The following is an 18,547-nucleotide window of genomic DNA, read 5'->3' on the forward strand; positions in this document are numbered from 1 at the left end:
CTTTCAATTATACACTTGACTATATGCTTTTTCCAAGGTAACAACACTATCATAGTGTTTAGAGATAGGTGATATAGGCTTTGGTTACAAAGGGATTTCATAGATCAAATTCCTTAACCATTATGCTTCTTTTCCAGCTGCTGCAAGGGCTACAAATTTAGATTCATTAATTGAATATGTGATGCATGTTTGTTTCTTAGAATCCCATGAAAAGGAACCTCCACCAAGAACAAAACATCCAACCACTTGTAGAAGATTGGTTCTCAATGATATGGGCATATTATTTAGTCATATAATTCATGCATTATCTTAATACTTTATGTAGTTTTTGTCTCAAATATTGAACATAAGGTACTTAATTAGTTTAAAATTTCATTTTCAATAACAAATACATGCTCGGAAGGAAAAGGAAGCGGAATTGGCGATTGGAAGCTTGGATCTTGGATTTTGGAGAAAGAAGATGAAAATGCAGAAGAACACGACGTGTTATCCTTAAACACGACGTGTTGATATGGAAAATCCCGATAAAATAGTTTCTTTCTGTACATGCATTTTTAATGAAGAACACGACGTGTTGAGTCCATAAACACGATGTGTTGCGTCGATTTTTAGCATCTATTTAAAGATCATTTTCTGTTCGGAACCCTAACGAATGCTTGGAGTTTTTATCGACTTTTGGAGGCCAGAGACATCCCTAGGAGTTGTAGATTTTAGAATTCGATTAGAAGCTTTGAATTGAAGAGATCTAAGGAAAAAAAATCATTAGTAACTTACATAATTCCTTTGTTTAGATCATGTTTGCATTGATGAATTTCGTTTTTATGATTGTTTCTACTAAAGTCATGGGCTAAACACCCTACTTTCGTTTAGAGTAGAGGATCTTATGATTATGGTTTGATTTAGTGGCTTTGTATTATGTTTAATTGATTATTTATCATGCTAAGTTTCTTAAAAAAACCTTATGTGTTAATGACAATTATTTTCTGTTGATTAATAAGTTATTGAGATTACATGAACATCTTTATTGATTCCTGACCTCTCATGATTTTGTGACCATCAAAGTTGTAAGCCTATTGTTGTGAACACAACCTAAGGTTAACAAGAAAATAAGTAAGTTAATGTGTGAGTTATATATGATGACCAACCATATATAAGTTAATTGAACCAACCAATTTAAGTAACTACTAGTACAAATCTTGCATGATTCAAACTTAACACTAGGAAACTTGTTAGTTTAATCAACCGATCACTGGTTGAATTGACTTGTTTGCTAAAGGATTAGTAATAGTGAACATGAACTTAATCACATTAGAAATCGGTATGTGATGATATATTAATCCATTGCACTTGCCACGAAATCAACCATATGAATAAGTGAATCGAATCTAAATGGAAGTCTCTTTAATATTATTTGATCTGGTTGTCTTTTGTTCTGCTTTTAAGTCGTTAATTGCCATTTGCTAAGTGTTTAAATAATTTCTTAAGTTACTAGTCTTGCAAAACTAGAGAAAAACTCCTCTTTAATTCATTGTTTAAATTAGATAATATTAGTAGAAATTTTAATTGTTTACCATTATGTGTGTTCGATACCTTACTTACCTTCACTAAACTATTAATTAATAGGTACACTGCCTACCGCGTATTTGTTTTTGTTTAAGTTAGCTAGGATTATAACTAGTACACTCTACACGTATCAAGTTTTTGGCGTCGCTGCTGGGGAACGGTTCTAAATAGTTAATTTTATTTGCAAATTGTTATCGATCCTTTGTGTGAGATTTATCTCATATAAAGTTACAAGTTTTTCTGCTTTAATTTTCGTATCTATTTTTCTGTTTTTGTGATTGAACACACCGTGGTCATATTTGAACATGACATATTTTTCGTGTTTTTAGTTTTCGTTTTTTCTCGTTTTTGTTCGTTTTACGCATAATTTTCTGTTTTGTTTCAGTTAGTTTATGACCCGGAGCACTAATTCTATAGTAGTACCACCATTGGAAGATCCAGAATCAATTTTGTGTAAAAAGAAGGGCAAATAAATCACGAAGGATTGGTTGAAAGCACTTCCCCCAGGATCAATAACCACATGGCCAAAGATACGTGAAGAATTCATTCAACAGTTCTGCCCTCCCTCGAAGGTCTCAAAATTAAAGAAAGCAATCGCAAATTTCCAACAGAAAGGAGGCAAATCACTTTATGAAGCGTGGGAGAGATACAAAGGTTTTCTGCGAAATTGTCCACAAAATGACCTCAATGTGCAATAGGAAGTCTCCATTTTCTATGATGGAGTGAATGTGACAACCAGGTAGCACCTTGACTCACAAGGACCACTCACGAAGAAAGCACCAGCTGTGATAAAGGATTTGATTGAAGAATTCTCTAAACACTCAAGAGAATACCATAATCCTCGAAATGACACAACTCGAGGGAAGGTAAACGTAGCTACGGGTGATATGGTGGCGTTGATGGCCAAATTGGAGAGCATGGATTGTAGGATGACAAAGATGGACCAATCCATCCATGCCATCCATGTGGGGTGTGACAACTGTGGTGGGCCTCATTTAGTTAAAGATTGTGACCTTGACAAGAATGGTAACCGGAAGACGCAAGTTTGTTATTCAAGAGGGGATAAGTATGACCAGGATTGGAGAAAACCTAAGAAGGAATGGCTACCCTATGACGAGTACAAGAAGGTGAAGGAGGAAAAATACAAGCAAAATACTACATGGTTTTATCAAAGAAAAGAGCCGGTACAAGAAAAGAAGACGAATTTTGAAGCCATGCTCACTTGTTTTACATCCGCGTCGGAAAAAAGACACAATGAAACGGATGCTACAATAAGGGATCAGCAAGCTACGATGAAAGATCAGCAAGCCTTAATGAGGAATTAGTAAGCTTTGATATTCAACATTGAGAAGCAACTCGGGCAACTTGCAAACAATTCAATGAGCGGTCACCGGGCGGACTTCCAAGCAACACTGAGCAAAATCCGAGAGGGGCGCATATCAATGTTGTGACAACAAGAAGTGGTAAAATAGTCACTCCTTTAACCCCAATCCCAAATGAAGACCCAAAAGTGGTGCAAAAAGTGTTGGATAAGGTGTCTAAGTCCATAACTTATTTGGTATATACTTGACCCGACCCGGCATGGTCCATTTGGGTTGCACTTCACCCAAACTAGTTATGGATAATTTTATGAGAGTTGTATACTTACGATTTATTAATATATTATAAGTTATAATATATTAGTATAAAGTCATGTTACTTAATTAGTTTTAATCTTGAATTAATTATGAATTAATTTAGTGATTAAAAGGAAGACTAATTAAATCATGGGCTATTATATTTATATGGTGTGGGCTAACACTCATTTGGGAATGGGCTAAGCTTATATGGAAGTCCATGGATGATCCATGGAGCTTTTACCCATGGATCCTTGGAAGAGGAAAAGACATGGGTTATTAGGGTTTCATCCTAACCATGTACACTATATAAACAAGCTTATGTTGCATGAAAAACGGCGAATGTGTGTGTAAGTGTGGTGGCCAAAATCAAGAGTTAGTATACTCTCTCATACATTTTTTCCAAGTTTGTGGTGATTTGTGATTTCCATTTGAGGCATTCACATTATTGGTGCTTGGCTCTCAAACTCCAAGGAATCAACAATCAACAAAAGGTATGTAATTCATCTAGTTCTTTTATGGTTAAAAGTACCCCATGCCATGTTAGATAGGTTATAAACCTTGGAAAATAATATTTTGCATGTATCTTAGACAAACATAGATCCAAGGTTTAATAGGGTTGCATGTACACTTAGGAAGTGTTAGAATGCTCAAAACCCAACAGTGGTATCAGAGCCTAGGCTTGTTTGTTTGATACTTGATGCAAAATAGTGAAAAAAGTCGAATTTTTTGCTGTCTGCCTGATGAACTCGCCGAGTCCATGGGGGGACTCGCCGAGTTCATGAGTAAACTCATCCTACTCGGCGAGTAGGTTCGTGCACTCGGCGAGTAGGAGCCTCAGAATGCAGATTTTCGACTTTTGCTGCTGGAAATGGACTAGAAACATTACCGTAAACTGTTTTGGTGTTTTAAAACTTGTTTTTGGTTGGTGTAATGGTTGTTCTAATCCATTTACAATAGCATATATCAAAATTTGATGCTTTGTATGTGTTCATATAATTTTTGAAACTTTGATAATCATGTTCATGTTCTTATGAATTTAGAAGATGATAGGAATTATTTGCTGAATTGTTTAGGATTAATTCTTGATCATTTATGTGTTTTAATGGAGTCCATAATTTGTCCTCAAGTTATGGATATCCAAAGGACACTTCTTTTAAACACACACTTAAAACACATAAGTTACATGGAAATGAAGAGTCTTCATTTTTATGAACCTTTAATTCATAAGTTATGAAATGAAAGGTTTTGAATAGTTTCAAAACTTGTCCTCAAGTTTTGGAATTTGTAAAGTTACACACACTTTAATATACTTTAATTCCAAACCCTTAGAGTTTTAAAAGTTAAAATTCAACCCTTATCCTATTTATAACATTAATGGTTAATTATTATATATATGTATAAGATCAAAGTCGTCTTACCGCTAGTACGCCTCATTCAAGAAGCCAGTCTATAAGGTGGGTATAAGGTTGTTGCCTATAAAATGGCAACTTAATGGGTGTCCACTCTCACCCACCGCTTGCTTGACTGGTGGAGGGTCGTTAGCCGAACGGGTAGGACAAGGACTTATAAATTCTCATTAAAAGTATGATGAATATTATAAAGTAACTAAACCTTTTATAAATTCCCAATCTTAGTTACTTTAGGAAAATGTGAATATGGTGCTAACCCATGAAATTCACACTTTGTACCTTACCAAGTCGTTGGTGGAGCGTGTGTGGTTAACCGGCACACTAACTTGGACTAGTAAGGATCACGAAGGGTGACTTAATGTTTATCATAGATCGGTGGAGCGTGTGTGGTTAACCGGCACATTGATTAGGTGATAATATTGAGGGTACCAAGTGAATTTGCATGGTTATTCACACCTTGTTTTGTGATCCTCGGCATCCCAGTCACAAAACTTGAAGGGCACAATCGAGATTGAAACATGCCATTGAAAAGTTCAGTGAATCTCAAAAGAATCTAGGAATTTCAAAAACCAATTAAACCTAATAATTCATTTCGTTTTCATGGTGGAAATTGGTGAATCGTCATTCACCTACCTTCAAATATATTATAGCTTAGATTACGGTATCCCTCTTCTAAGTTATAATATATTGTGTTGGATCCTAGCCTTAATATTACATTTGGGTGTATTATTAAGGATTCGATATACCTAATCTAAACTTGTTTTCGTCTTTTCAGATGTCTTCCAACAACAAAGCTTCGGGCTCTAACCCTACTGGCTCCTTTTCCCTCATGAACCTTTGTGGGAGGGTCATCTTTGATGGTTCCAACTTCATGGATTGGATCCGGAACATCAGGATGGTTACTCGTTACGAGGACAAGGAATATATCCTCGATAAGGAGCTAAAGGAGCTTGATGAGTCCACTGCTACTCCTGAGGAGGTCGCTGAGTATCAGGCACATGAAAGAGATGCCACCAAGGTGGCATGCATCATGATGGCCACCATGACAGCTGAACTCCAAAAGTCCTATGAGGACTATTACCCTTTTGAGATGCATCAGGATCTGATGGAAAGGTACCATCAGAGTGCTCGTCAAGAGCGGTATGAAATAATCTCCTCCATGATCACTACCCGTATGAAGGATAGCGAACCAATCACGAGCCACATGCAGAAAATGCAAAGGTATGTGGACCGTCTAATGAAACTGAATGTGAACTTCCCTGAGGAGTTGGCAATTGATATCATTTTGCACTCCTTGCCATCGTGTTATGATCAATTTCGTATGACATACCACATGAACAAGGAGGAAGTCACACTCAGTAAGCTTCAAGGACTTCTGAAGACTGCCAAAAGTGGTCTTAAGAGTAAGTCAGTTGCTACTCCTACTCCTACTACTACCCCTGTTTTGGCTATCGGGCAAGGCAAAGGGAAGAAGAGGAAGCACCCTTCAAAGGGTACCAAGGGAAAGTCCCTTGAAGGCTCCTCATCTGGAATCAAAGGTGGTTCTATCACTCCTTCTGCCATCCCTAAGGATGCTGAATGCTTCTACTGTCAAAATAAGGGGCACTGGAAACGAAACTTCCCAAAGTACTTGCAGGATGTCAAGGATGGGAAAGTGAAACCATCCCATGCAGGTATTTACACTATATTGTCTAATAACTCACCATATTCTAATTCTTGGGTTCTTGATACAGGTTGTGGTATTCACATCTGTTGTGACTTGCAGGGCCTAATAAGAAGTGAGGATGTGGAGCACGGAAAGATAAACTTAATCATGGGGAACAAGAAGGTTGCACCTGTTACCAAGATTGGAGTTTATACTTTGTTGCTAGATAGTGGGTTAAAGTTAGATTTGAATAAATGTGTGTACTCGTCTGAAATGGCGAGGAATATTATTTCTTTTCATGCTTTGTACAAACAAGGTTTTACCTTTTCTTTTGATAATGAAGTTGGTAGTATTAATGCCTTCTTTAATAATGTTCTTTATTTTAAAGCATTACCTTGTGATGGTGTGTATGAAGCTGTATCGGTTGTAGATAATTTAGGAAATAATGTATTATGTATTGATTCTTCTACTAGCTTGGATAAAGCATCTTTGTGGCATTGTCGTCTTGGACATGTAAGCAAGAAACGCATAGGCTAACTCCAAAAGGATGGAGTCTTGGAGTCCTTCGACCTCAAGTCGGATGATAGTTGTGAGTCTTGTCTACTTGGAAAAATGACAAAATCACCCTTCACTGGTACTTGTGCAAGGGGTGAGGGCTTGTTGGACCTTATACATACTGATGTATGTGGACCATTCAAAACCGCCACAAGGGATGCTAATCGCTATTATGTGACTTTTATTGATGATTTTAGTAGATATGGTTATGTCTACTTAATCAAACATAAGTCAGAAACTTTTAAAAGGTTTAAAGAGTTTAAACAGGAAGTAGAAAATCAATTGGGCAGGAACATTAAGATGCTTCGATCCGATCGAGGTGGTGAGTATCTTAGTACTGAGTTCCTCGACTATCTTAAGGAGTGTGGGATTGTCTCACAATTGACACCTCCCAAGACACCACAGCTGAATGGTGTAGCTGAGAGGCACAATCGAACTTTGTTGGACATGGTTTGATCTATGATGAGTCGAGCTTCGCTACCAATCTCTTTTTGGGGGTATGCCTTAGAGACTGCCGCCCACATCCTTAATCTAGTCCCTACAAAGAAGGTTGCCAAAACACCTCATGAAATGTGGACTGGGAAAGTTCCCAATTTGGACCATATCAAGATTTGGGGTTGCGAGGCTTTCGTGAGGCGTGAAACTCATGACAAGCTCGAACCTCGAAGTGAAAGGTGTATTTTCATCGGCTACCCACAAAAATCATTTGGTTACCTCTTCTACAGACCCAGTGAGAATGTGGTCTTTGTGGCTAGGAGAGGGGTCTTTCGAGAGAGAGAATTTATAAACCAAGGAGACAGTGGGAGGCAAATTGACCTTGAAGAAATTCAAGACTCAATTGGTGAAGGAACCTCAGACACTAGCAATCAACTTGAGGAGGAAATTCTTGTTGATCCAGCTGATGAGTCTATACTTCCGAGGCGTTCCATAAGGGTTAGGAACACACCTGAGTTTTATTATGGATTTCATATTACTACGGAAGGTGATACATTTATCAGTGACAGTACACTGGTAAATCTGGATGAACCTAACAGTGTTAAGGAAGCCATGGCAGGCCCAGAGTCTACTAAATGGAAGGAGGCTATGGACAGCGAGATACAGTCCATGTATGACAATCAAGTTTGGAACTTGGTTGACAATGTACCAGGCTGTAAGACAGTCGGGTGTAAATGGATCTTCAAGAAGAAGACCGACATGGATGGGAAGGTGCACACTTATAAGGCTCGACTGGTTGCGAAGGGGTTTACTCAGACTCAGGGTATTGATTATGATGAAACCTTTTCACCAGTAGCAAAGATTAAGTCTATTAGGGTTATGCTAGCCATTGCTGCATTTCATGATTATGAAATATGGCAAATGGATGTCAAAACTGCTTTCCTTAACGGAAAGTTGGCTGAGGATGTTTACATGAATCAGCCAGAAGGTTTTGTCAGTGCAGAGTACCCCAATAGAGTGTGCAAGCTTGAGAAATCCATTTATGGATTGAAACAAGCATCTTGAAGTTGGAATCTTTGTTTCGATGAGAAGGTCAAAGAGTTTGGTTTCTCAAGAAGTGAAGATGAGTCCTGCGTGTATGTCAGAGCTAGTGGGAGTATAGTTAGCTTTTTGGTACTGTATGTGGATGACATACTACTCATAGGAAATGACATCCCAACCTTGCAGGAGGTTAAGTCCTGGCTTGGGAAGTGCTTTGCTATGAAGGACCTTGCAGAAGCTACCTATATCCTATAGATAAGGATATTAAGAGAAAGGAGTAAAAGACTAATTGGACTTAGTCAGAGTATCTACTTGGATAAGGTGTTGAAAAGGTTCAACATGCAGAATTCCAAGAAATGAGAATTACCGATCCAAAGCAATGCCAAGCTGAGCAAAGCTCAGAGCCCGAGTACAAAAGATGAGATAGCTGAGATGAGTCGATTACCTTATGCTTCCGCTGTTGGTTCGATCATGTATGCTATGACTTGTACCCGTCCTGATGTGGCCTTCGCTTTGAGCATGGTCAGCAGATATCAGGGGAACCCTGGCAAGGCTCATTGGACTGCGGTAAATAATATTCTCAAGTACCTGCGGAAGACTAAGGATTGGATCCTTACCCTTGGTGGGAGTGATGACTTGAGAGTAGTAGGGTATAGTGATGCTAGCTTTCAGACTGATAGGGATAACTTCCGCTCTCAGTCGGGCTGGGTCTTTACCTTAAATGGAGGGGCAATCACTTGGAAGAGTTCCAAACAGGAGACTGTAGCTAATTCGACTTGTGAATCAGAGTACATAGCAGCGAGTGAAGCGGCAAAGGAGGCTATATGGCTGAGGAACTTCGTCGGAGACCTTGGAGTTGTACCAGCTATTAAGGAGCCTATGGAGATTTTCTGTAACAGCAATAGTGCGGTTGCCTTAGCCAAGGAACCAAGAGATCATGGCAGATCCCGACACATTGACAGAAAATATCACTTCATAAGACACAAGATAGAAGAGGGACTCCTCGTGGCAAAGAGGGTATCGTCAGATGAGAACCCTGCGGATCCCCTTACGAAGGGACTGACGAGGGTGAAGCACTTGCAGCATGCGAGGCGCATCGGGCTGAGGGACGATATTAGTTTTACAGATTAGATAGCCTTTTCTGAAACTTGTAAATTATAATCGACATTTGATGATGAATAAAATTTGTGATTTATTTATGAGTAAAGTGTTGCTATCATTGTCAATTATTTACTATTGTTTCAGTTTTGCATGTTTTGACTTCCAAAATAATTAATTTATTCAAACTCTCCACAGTCGGTCATATGTCGGAAGTAGGTATGAATCAAGACTGTCATGAATTGGGATTGTAGATGACTAAAGGTGTTTAGCCATAGCAATGGTTGCTACAACATTCATGAGTACTCATAAGTTATGAGTATTGGAATAAACCCACGCTCACTTGTATCACTTCATGGAATTTATCTCGAGTGATCGTGAGATGGTAATATCATATAAGTCTTCAAACCTAGAGATATGAGTTGTTACCTATGAGTTGGTTGTGCATTGATTGCACGTAAACGCATCAGTAACTTGATGTTATAAAACGTGCCTTTGTGTGCAATTCAATAAGTAGTAGAACAAGCATATGAGTCGAAGTTTATCTGTTCCTTCTAGAAATAGAAGCGATATCTGGGCCCCTCGATGATTTTGTGTTGACCCATGTACCAGGCCCGGTCAGAACTAAATTGATGTGTTCAGTTAAGTTCTTTGTCAAACAAATCGGAAATCGAGAAACAACTGCTAGACAATAAGTAAGACATTGTTCCATGTATTTGTCCGGCTGATATCATGAGAGCAGAGGATTATATGATCACTTATCTAAAATGGCGCTTCATAGTTCATAAGAGTTTTCGAGAGCTACGATTGCCGGTTGGTTCCTGAAGTAATATAGGCAAATACAGTTATTAGACTTATCCAAGTGGGAGTCTGTTGGATAAGGTGTCTAAGTCCATAACTTATTTGGTATATACTTGACCCGACCCGGCATGGTCCATTTGGGTTGCACTTCACCCAAACTAGTTATGGATAATTTTATGAGAGTTGTATACTTACGATTTATTAATATATTATAAGTTATAATATATTAGTATAAAGTCATGTTACTTAATTAGTTTTAATCTTGAATTAATTATGAATTAATTTAGTGATTAAAAGGAAGACTAATTAAATCATGGGCTATTATATTTATATGGTGTGGGCTAACACTCATTTGGGAATGGGCTAAGCTTATATGGAAGTCCATGGACGATCCATGGAGCTTTTACCCATGGATCCTTGGAAGAGGAAAAGACATGGGTTATTAGGGTTTCACCCTAACCATGTACACTATATAAACAAGCTTATGTTGCATGAAAAACGGCGAATGTGTGTGTAAGTGTGGTGGCCAAAATCAAGAGTTAGTATACTCTCTCATACATTTTTTCCAAGTTTGTGGTGATTTGTGATTTCCATTTGAGGCATTCACATTATTGGTGCTTGGCTCTCAAACTCCAAGGAATCAACAATCAACAAAAGGTATGTAATTCATCTAGTTCTTTTATGGTTAAAAGTACCCCATGCCATGCTAGATAGGTTATAAACCTTGGAAAATAATATTTTGCATGTATCTTAGACAAACATAGATCCAAGGTTTAATAGGGTTGCATGTACACTTAGGAAGTGTTAGAATGCTCAAAACCCAACAAAAAGAAGAGGCAGAAAACCGAGAATCGCAAACTGAAGATTCAACACGGCGTGTTCAGGAGAAGAACATGGCGTGTTTGCCGACTGAAGAAAATAAAATCCCTCTGGTAAAGCCATAACAGCCTCCACTACCATTCCCGAGCTGAGCTAGAAAAGACAAGCATAATGAAGACTACAAGAAGTTTCTAGAGCATATCAAATCCCTACAAATCAACATTCCATTCATCGAGGTGGTAGCTCAAATGCCCAAGTATGCCAAGTTTTTAAAAGACCTTCTCATAAATAGAAAGAAGATGGAGGAAGCATCTAATGTGGTTCTAAACGAGAATTGCTTAGCCGCAAGGTTAAATAAACTATCGATGAAAATGGGAGACCCGGGGAGCTTAACTTGTCATGTTAATTCAAGTATTTGGCTAAAAGTTATGCATTGGCCGATTCTGGAGCTAGTGTGAATCTTATGCCTTATTCATTCTTCAAGAAGTTGAACCTCTCGGAACCGAGACCTATCCATATGGTGATCCATCTAGCAAACAAGACGTTGACATTTCCAAGAGGTATATGTGAGGATCTCTTGGTGAAAGTTGACAAGTTCGTGTTTCCTGCAGATTTCATAGTACTAGATATGGAAGAAGACCATCAAGTACCTATCAATCTTGGAAGGCCTTTCCTAAGAACCGCTTGCGCTATATTTGACATGCGACAGTCCAAACTTACTCTCTGGGTGGGAGATGGTTCAGTCACCTTTGGAGTTGATCGAGTCATGAAGCATTCAAGGTTTAGTGATGACATAATTTTCTCGGTGGACACATTTGAAGAACTAATGGAAAAAGAATTGGCGGAATGGAAATAAGACAAGGTGGGTGGATTCACTTTCCTTTTATAAGGTGACTTTGATGCTGAGAAAGATCTGAAGGAGTTTGATAGGTTAATTGAAGAAAGCGAGTTTGAAGAACATACAAGATACTCTGAAAAACAAACACGACGTGTTGAGGAGATCAACACAGCGTGTCGAGTAAAAAAAACACGATCTGACGGGTTAAATGAGTCCAACACGGCGTGTTCTGTTGATACACACGTCGTGTTTAGTGTTCAGAAGACACAATTGGAGCTTAAAACTTTGCCGGAACACTTAGAATATGCTTTTATGGAAGAAGATGAACAAAAACCGGTTATTATTGCTTCTAACCTCACACCGACCGAAAAAGAAAGTCTCGTTAAGGTTTTAAAGAAGAGGAAGAATGCCATTTCTTGGAAAATTACCAACATTAAGGGAATTAGTCCTTCCTATTTCTCGTACAAGATCAACCTAGTGTTGGGTTTTGAGCAAACTAACACTCCTAAGGTGTTCATGCAACCCTAGAAACCTTGGATCTATGTTTGTCTAAAATACATGCAAAATAATTTTCCAAGGTCCGTAATCTATCTAGCATGGCATGGGGTACTTTTAAACATAAAAGATACTAGAAGAATTACATACCTTTAGTAGTGAGTTGATTCCTTAGGGGTTTGAGATCCTAGCACCAATAATGTGAATGCCTCAAATGGAAATCACAAATCACCACAAACTTGGAAAACATATGAGAGAGTATACAAACACTCTAGAAATCGGCCACTCTTATGCACACACACATAGTCACTTTTCAAGCACCACAAGCCTCTTTATATAGTGTAGATGATTAAGGTTATGAATCATGCAAACCCTAATAACCCATGTCTTTTCCTTTTCCAAGGATCCATGGGTTAAAAGCTCCATGGATCATCCATGGACTCCCATACAAGCTTAGCCCATTTCCTAATGAGTATTAGCCCACACTATACAAATATAATAGTCTATTATTTAATTAGTCACCTTTTGATCACTAAATTAATTCATAATTAATTTAAGATCAATACTAGTTAAATAATACGATTTCATATTAATATATTATAACTTATAATATATTAATAAGTCACAAATATACTCTTCTCATAGTATTATCCATATAAATAGTTCGGGTGAAGTGCAACCCAAATGGACCATGCCGGGTTGGGTCAAGTATATACCAAATAAGTTATGGACTTAGACACCTTATCCAACAGTCTCCCACTTGGATAAGTCTAATAACTGTATTTTCCTATATAGCTTCAGGAACCAACCGACAATCGTAGCTCTCGAAAACTCTGTTGAACTATGAAGCGCCATTTTAGATAAGTGATCATACAATCCTCTGCTCTCATGATATCAGCCGGACAAATACATGGAACAATGTCTTACTTAATCAAACACATCAATTTAGTTCTGACCGGGCCTGGTACATAGGTCAAAAGAAAATCATCGAGGGGCCCATATATCGCTTCTAAACCAAGAAGGAACAGATAAACTTTGACTAATATGCTTGTTCTACAACTTGTTGAATTGTACACAAAGGCACGTTTTATAACATCAAGTTACTGATGCGTTTTCGTGCGATCAATGCACAACCAACTCATTGGCAACAACTCATATCTCTAGGTTTGAAGACTTATATGATATTACCGTCTCACGATCACTCAAGATAAATTCCATGAAGTGATACAAGTGAGCGTGGGTTTATTCCAATACTCATAACTTATGAGCACTCATGAATGTTGTAACAACTATTGCTATGGCTAAACACCTTTAGTCATCTACAAGCCCAATTCATGACAGTCTTGATTCATACCTACTTCCAACATATGACCGACTGTGGAGAATTTGAATAAATTTATTATTCTGGAAGTCAAAACATGCAAAGCTGAAACAATAGTAAATAATTGACAATGATAGCAACACCTTACTCATAAATAAATCACAACTTTTATTCATCATCAAATGTCGATTACATTTTACAAGTTTCAGTAATAACTATCTAATCTGTAAAACTAATATCGTCCCTCAGCCCGATGCGCCTCGCATGCTGCAAATGCTTAACCCTCGTCAGTCCCTTCGTAAGGGGGTCCACAGGGTTCTCATCCGACGATACCCTCTTTGCCACGAGGAGTCCTTCTTCTATCTTGTGTCTTATGAAGTGATATTTTCTGTCAATGTGTCGGGATCTACCATGATCTCTTGGTTCCTTGGCTAAGGCAACCGCACTATTGCTGTCACAGAAAATCTCCATAGGCTCCTTAATAGCTGGCACAAATCCAAGGTCTCCGATGAAGTTATTCAGCGATATCGCCTCCTTTTCCGCTTCACTCGCTGCTATGTACTCTGATTCACAAGTCGAATAAGCTACCTTCTCCTGTTTGGAACTCTTCCAAGTGATTTCCCCTCCATTTAGGGTAAAGACCCAGCCCGACTGAGAGCGGAAGTTATCCCTATCAGTCTGAAAACTAGCATCACTATACCCTACCACTCTCAAGTACTTGAGAATATTCTTTACTGCAGTCCAATGAACCTTGCCAGGGTTCCCCTGATATCTGCTGACCATGCTCAAAGCGAAGGCCACATCAGGACGGGTACAATTCATAGCATACATGATCGAGCCAACAGCGGAAGCATAAGGTAATCGACTCATCTCAGCTATCTCAGCCTCTATACTCGGGCTCTGAGCCTTGCTCAGTTTGGCATTGCTTTGGATCGGTAATTCTCCTTTCTTGGAATTCTGCATGTGGAACCTTTTCAACACCTTATCCAAGTAGGTACTCTGACTAGGTGCAATTAGTCTTTTACTCCTTTCTCTTAATATCCTTATCCCTAGGATATAGGCAGCTTCTCCAAGGTCCTTCATAGCAAAGCACTTCCCAAGCCAGGACTTAACCTCCTGCAAGGTTGGGATGTCATTTCCTATGAGTAGTATGTCATCTACACACAGTACCAAAAAGCTAACTATACTCCCACTAGCTCTGACATACACGCAGGACTCATCTTCACTTCTCGAGAAGCCAAACTCTTTGACCTTCTCATCGAAACAAAGATTCCAGCTTCGAGATGCTTTTTTCAATCCATAAATGGATTTCTCAAGCTTGCACACTCTATTAGGACACTCTGCACTGACAAAACCCTCTGGCTGATTCATGTAAACATCCTCAGCCAACTTTCCGTTAAGGAAAGCGGTTTTGACATCCATTTGCCATATTTCATAATCATGAAATGCAGCAATGGCTAGCATAACCCTAATAGACTTAATCTTTGCCACTGGTGAAAAAGTTTCATCATAATCAATACCCTGAGTCTGAGTAATACTCTTCGCGAACAATCGCGCTTTATAAGTGTGTACCTTCCCATCCATGTCGGTCTTCTTCTTGAAGATCCATTTGCACTCGACTGTCTTACGGCCTGGTACATTGTCAACCAAGTTCCAAACTTGATTGTCATACATGGACTGTATCTCGCTGTCTATAGCCTCCTTCCATTTAGCAGAATCAGGGCCTACCATGGCTTCCTTAACACTGTTAGGTTCATCCAGATTTACCAGTGTACTATCACTGATAAATGTATCACCTTCCGTAGTAATGTGAAATCCATAATAAAACTCAGGTGTGTTCCTAACCCTTGTGGAACGCCTCGGAGGTACAGACTCGTCAGTTGGATCAACATGAGTTTCCTCCTCAGGTTGATTGCTAGTGTCTGAGGTTCCTTCACCAATTGACTCTTGAATTTCTTCAAGATCAATTTGCCTCCCACTGTCTCCTTGGCTTATAAATTCTCTCTCTCGAAAGACCCCTCTCCTTGCCACAAAGACCACATTCTCACTGGGTCTATAGAAGAGGTAACCAAAGGATTTTTGTGGGTAGCCGATGAAAATACACCTTTCACTTCGAGGTTCGAGCTTATCATGAGTCTCGCGCCTCACAAAAGCCTCGAAACTCAAAATCTTGATGTGGTCCAAATTGGGAACTTTCCCAGTCCACATCTCATGAGGTGTTTTGGCAACCTTCTTTGTAAGGACTAGATTAAGGATGTGGGCGGTAGTCTCTAAGGCATACCCCCAAAAAGAGATTGGTAGCGAAGCTCGACTCATCATAAAGCGAACCATGTCCAACAAAGTTCGATTGCGCCTCTCAGCCACACCATTCAGCTGTGGTGTCCTGGGAGGTGTCAATTGTGAGACAATCCCACACTCCTTAAGATAGTCGAGGAACTCAGTGCTAAGATACTCACCACCTCGATCGGATCGAAGCATCTTAATGTTCCTGCCCAATTGATTTTCTACTTCCTGTTTAAACTCTGTAAACCTTTCAAAAGTTTCTGACTTATGTTTGATTAAGTAGACATAACCATATCTACTAAAATCATCAATAAAAGTCACATAATAGCGATTAGCATCCCTTGTGGCGGTTTTGAATGGTCCACATACATCAGTATGTATAAGGTCCAACAAAACCTCACCCCTTGCACAAGTACCAGTGAAGGGTGATTTTATCATTTTTCCAAGTGGACAAGATTCACAACTATCATCCTACTTAAGGTCGAACGACTCCAAGATTCCATCCTTTTGGAGCTGGCCTATGCGTTTCTTGCTTACATGTCCAAGACGATAATGCCACAAAGATGCTTTATCCAAGCTAGTAGAAGAATCAATACACAATACATTATTTCCTAAATTATCTACAATCGATACAGCTTCATACACACCATCACAAGGTAATGCTTTAAAATAAAGAACATTATTAAAGAAAGTATTAATATTACCAACTTCATTATCAAAAGAAAAGGTAAAACCTTGTTTATACAAATCATGAAAAGAAATAATATTCCTCGCCATTTCTATCGAGTAAACAAATTTATTCAAATCTAACTTTAACCCACTATCTAGCAACAAAGTATAACCTCCAATCTTGGAAACAGGTGAAGCCTTCCTATTCCCCATGATCAAGTTTATCTTCCCGTGCTCCACATCCTCACTTCTTCTTAGGCCCTGCAAATCAGAACATATGTGAATACCACATCCTGTATCAAGCACCCAAGAGTTAGAATATGGTGAGTTATTAGACAATATAGTGTAAATACCTGCATGAGATGGTTTCACTTTCGCATCCTTGACATCCTGCAAGTACTTTGGGCAGTTTCGCTTACAGTGCCCCTTATTCTGACAGTAGAAGCAATCAGCATCCTTAGGGATGGCAGAAGGTGTGATAGAACCACTTTTGGTTCCAGATGAGGAGCCTTCAAGGGACTTTCCCTTGGTACCCTTTGAAGGGTGCTTCCTCTTCTTCCTTTTGCCTTGCCCGATAGCCAAAACAGGGGTAGTTGTAGGAGTAGGAGTAGCAACCGACTTACTTTTAATACCACTTTCGGTGGTCTTCAGAAGTCCCTGAAGCTTACTGAGAGTAACTTCCTCCTTGTTCATGTGATATGTAATACAAAATTGATCATAACACGAGGGTAAGGAGTGCAAAATGATATCAATTGCCAACTCCTCTGGGAAGTTCACATTCAGTTTTAGTAGACGGTCCACATACCTTTGCATTTTCTGCATGTGGCCCGTGATTGGTTCGCTATCCTTCATTCGGGTTGTTATCATGGAGGATATTATTTCATACCGCTCTTGACGAGCACTCTGATGGTACCTTTCCATCAGATCCTGATGCATCTCAAAATGGTAATAGTCCTCATAGGACTTTTGGAGTTCGGCTATCATCTGGGCCATCATGATGTTGGATAAGGTGTCTAAGTCCATAACTATTTCTGGTATGTACTTGACCCGACCCGGCATGGTCCATTTGGGTTGCATGGCACCATGCAATTGGATAAACTAAAATGAGAGAAATAACACTTATGGTTTATTAATATATTATAAGTTCTAATATATTAATAATATTATTTAATTAGATTGATCAAGAATTAATTAAGTGATCAAAAGATAACTAATTAAATATATGGGTAGATTATGTAAATCTTCCATATCTTATATAGTGGGCTAAGAGGCTCCATGGATTATCAAGTTGGGTTCCACCCATAGGATGCTCCATGGATGCTCCATGGAGTTAACCCATGGATCATGAAATGAAGAGTCATGTTACATTAGGGTTTACCTAATGCAACACACTATATAAACAAAGGTGTTCTCCCCAAAATCGGCGACACTAAGAAACAAGAGGGCTAGAGCCGATTTTGCAAGTGTAAGATTCTCTCAAAGTTTACTCCTTTGCATTTGGTGTTGTGTGAAGCATTTGAGGCATCACACTTGGGGTGCTAGGCTCACAAGGTTTCAAGGATCATAATCAACAACAAGGTAAGTTATTCTATCTTTCATTCAAGTTAAAAATGTTCCCCATGTATGCTAGATAGGAATATAACCTTGGAATTCAACTTTGCATGATTATTAGGAAAACATAGATCCAAGGTTATTAGGGTTGCATGTACACTTAGGAAGTGTTAGAATGCTCAAAACCCATCAGTGGTATCAGAACCAGGTTTGTTTGTTGTTTTTTTTTTGTGCAAACTGCTTGAAAAAAATCGTTTTTCTGTTTTCTGCTCGTATGAAAGTTTGCACATTTGTTGCTGGAAATGGACTAGAAACATTACCCTAAACTGTTTTGATGTTTTAGAACTTGTTTTAGATGGTGTAATGTTTATGCTAATCCATTTACAATGGCAATTATCAAACTTA

The 18,547-nt window shown here is 38.8% G+C and overlaps 1 non-coding gene across 1 annotated transcript; it reads right to left on the reverse strand.

Moving 5' to 3' along the window:
- Positions 1-2,141: 2,141 nt before the first annotated feature.
- LOC145141707 (small nucleolar RNA R71) lies at positions 2,142-2,248 on the reverse strand. The gene has a single exon (XR_013722901.1). It is a non-coding gene; the product is annotated as a small nucleolar RNA R71 (small nucleolar RNA).
- Positions 2,249-18,547: the final 16,299 nt, after the last annotated feature.

The sequence above is a fragment of the Lactuca virosa genome, chromosome 9, assembly GCF_052849685.1.
Source record: "Lactuca virosa cultivar CGN04683 chromosome 9, Lactuca_virosa_CGN04683_v6, whole genome shotgun sequence".
Classification (NCBI taxonomy): domain Eukaryota; kingdom Viridiplantae; phylum Streptophyta; class Magnoliopsida; order Asterales; family Asteraceae; genus Lactuca; species Lactuca virosa.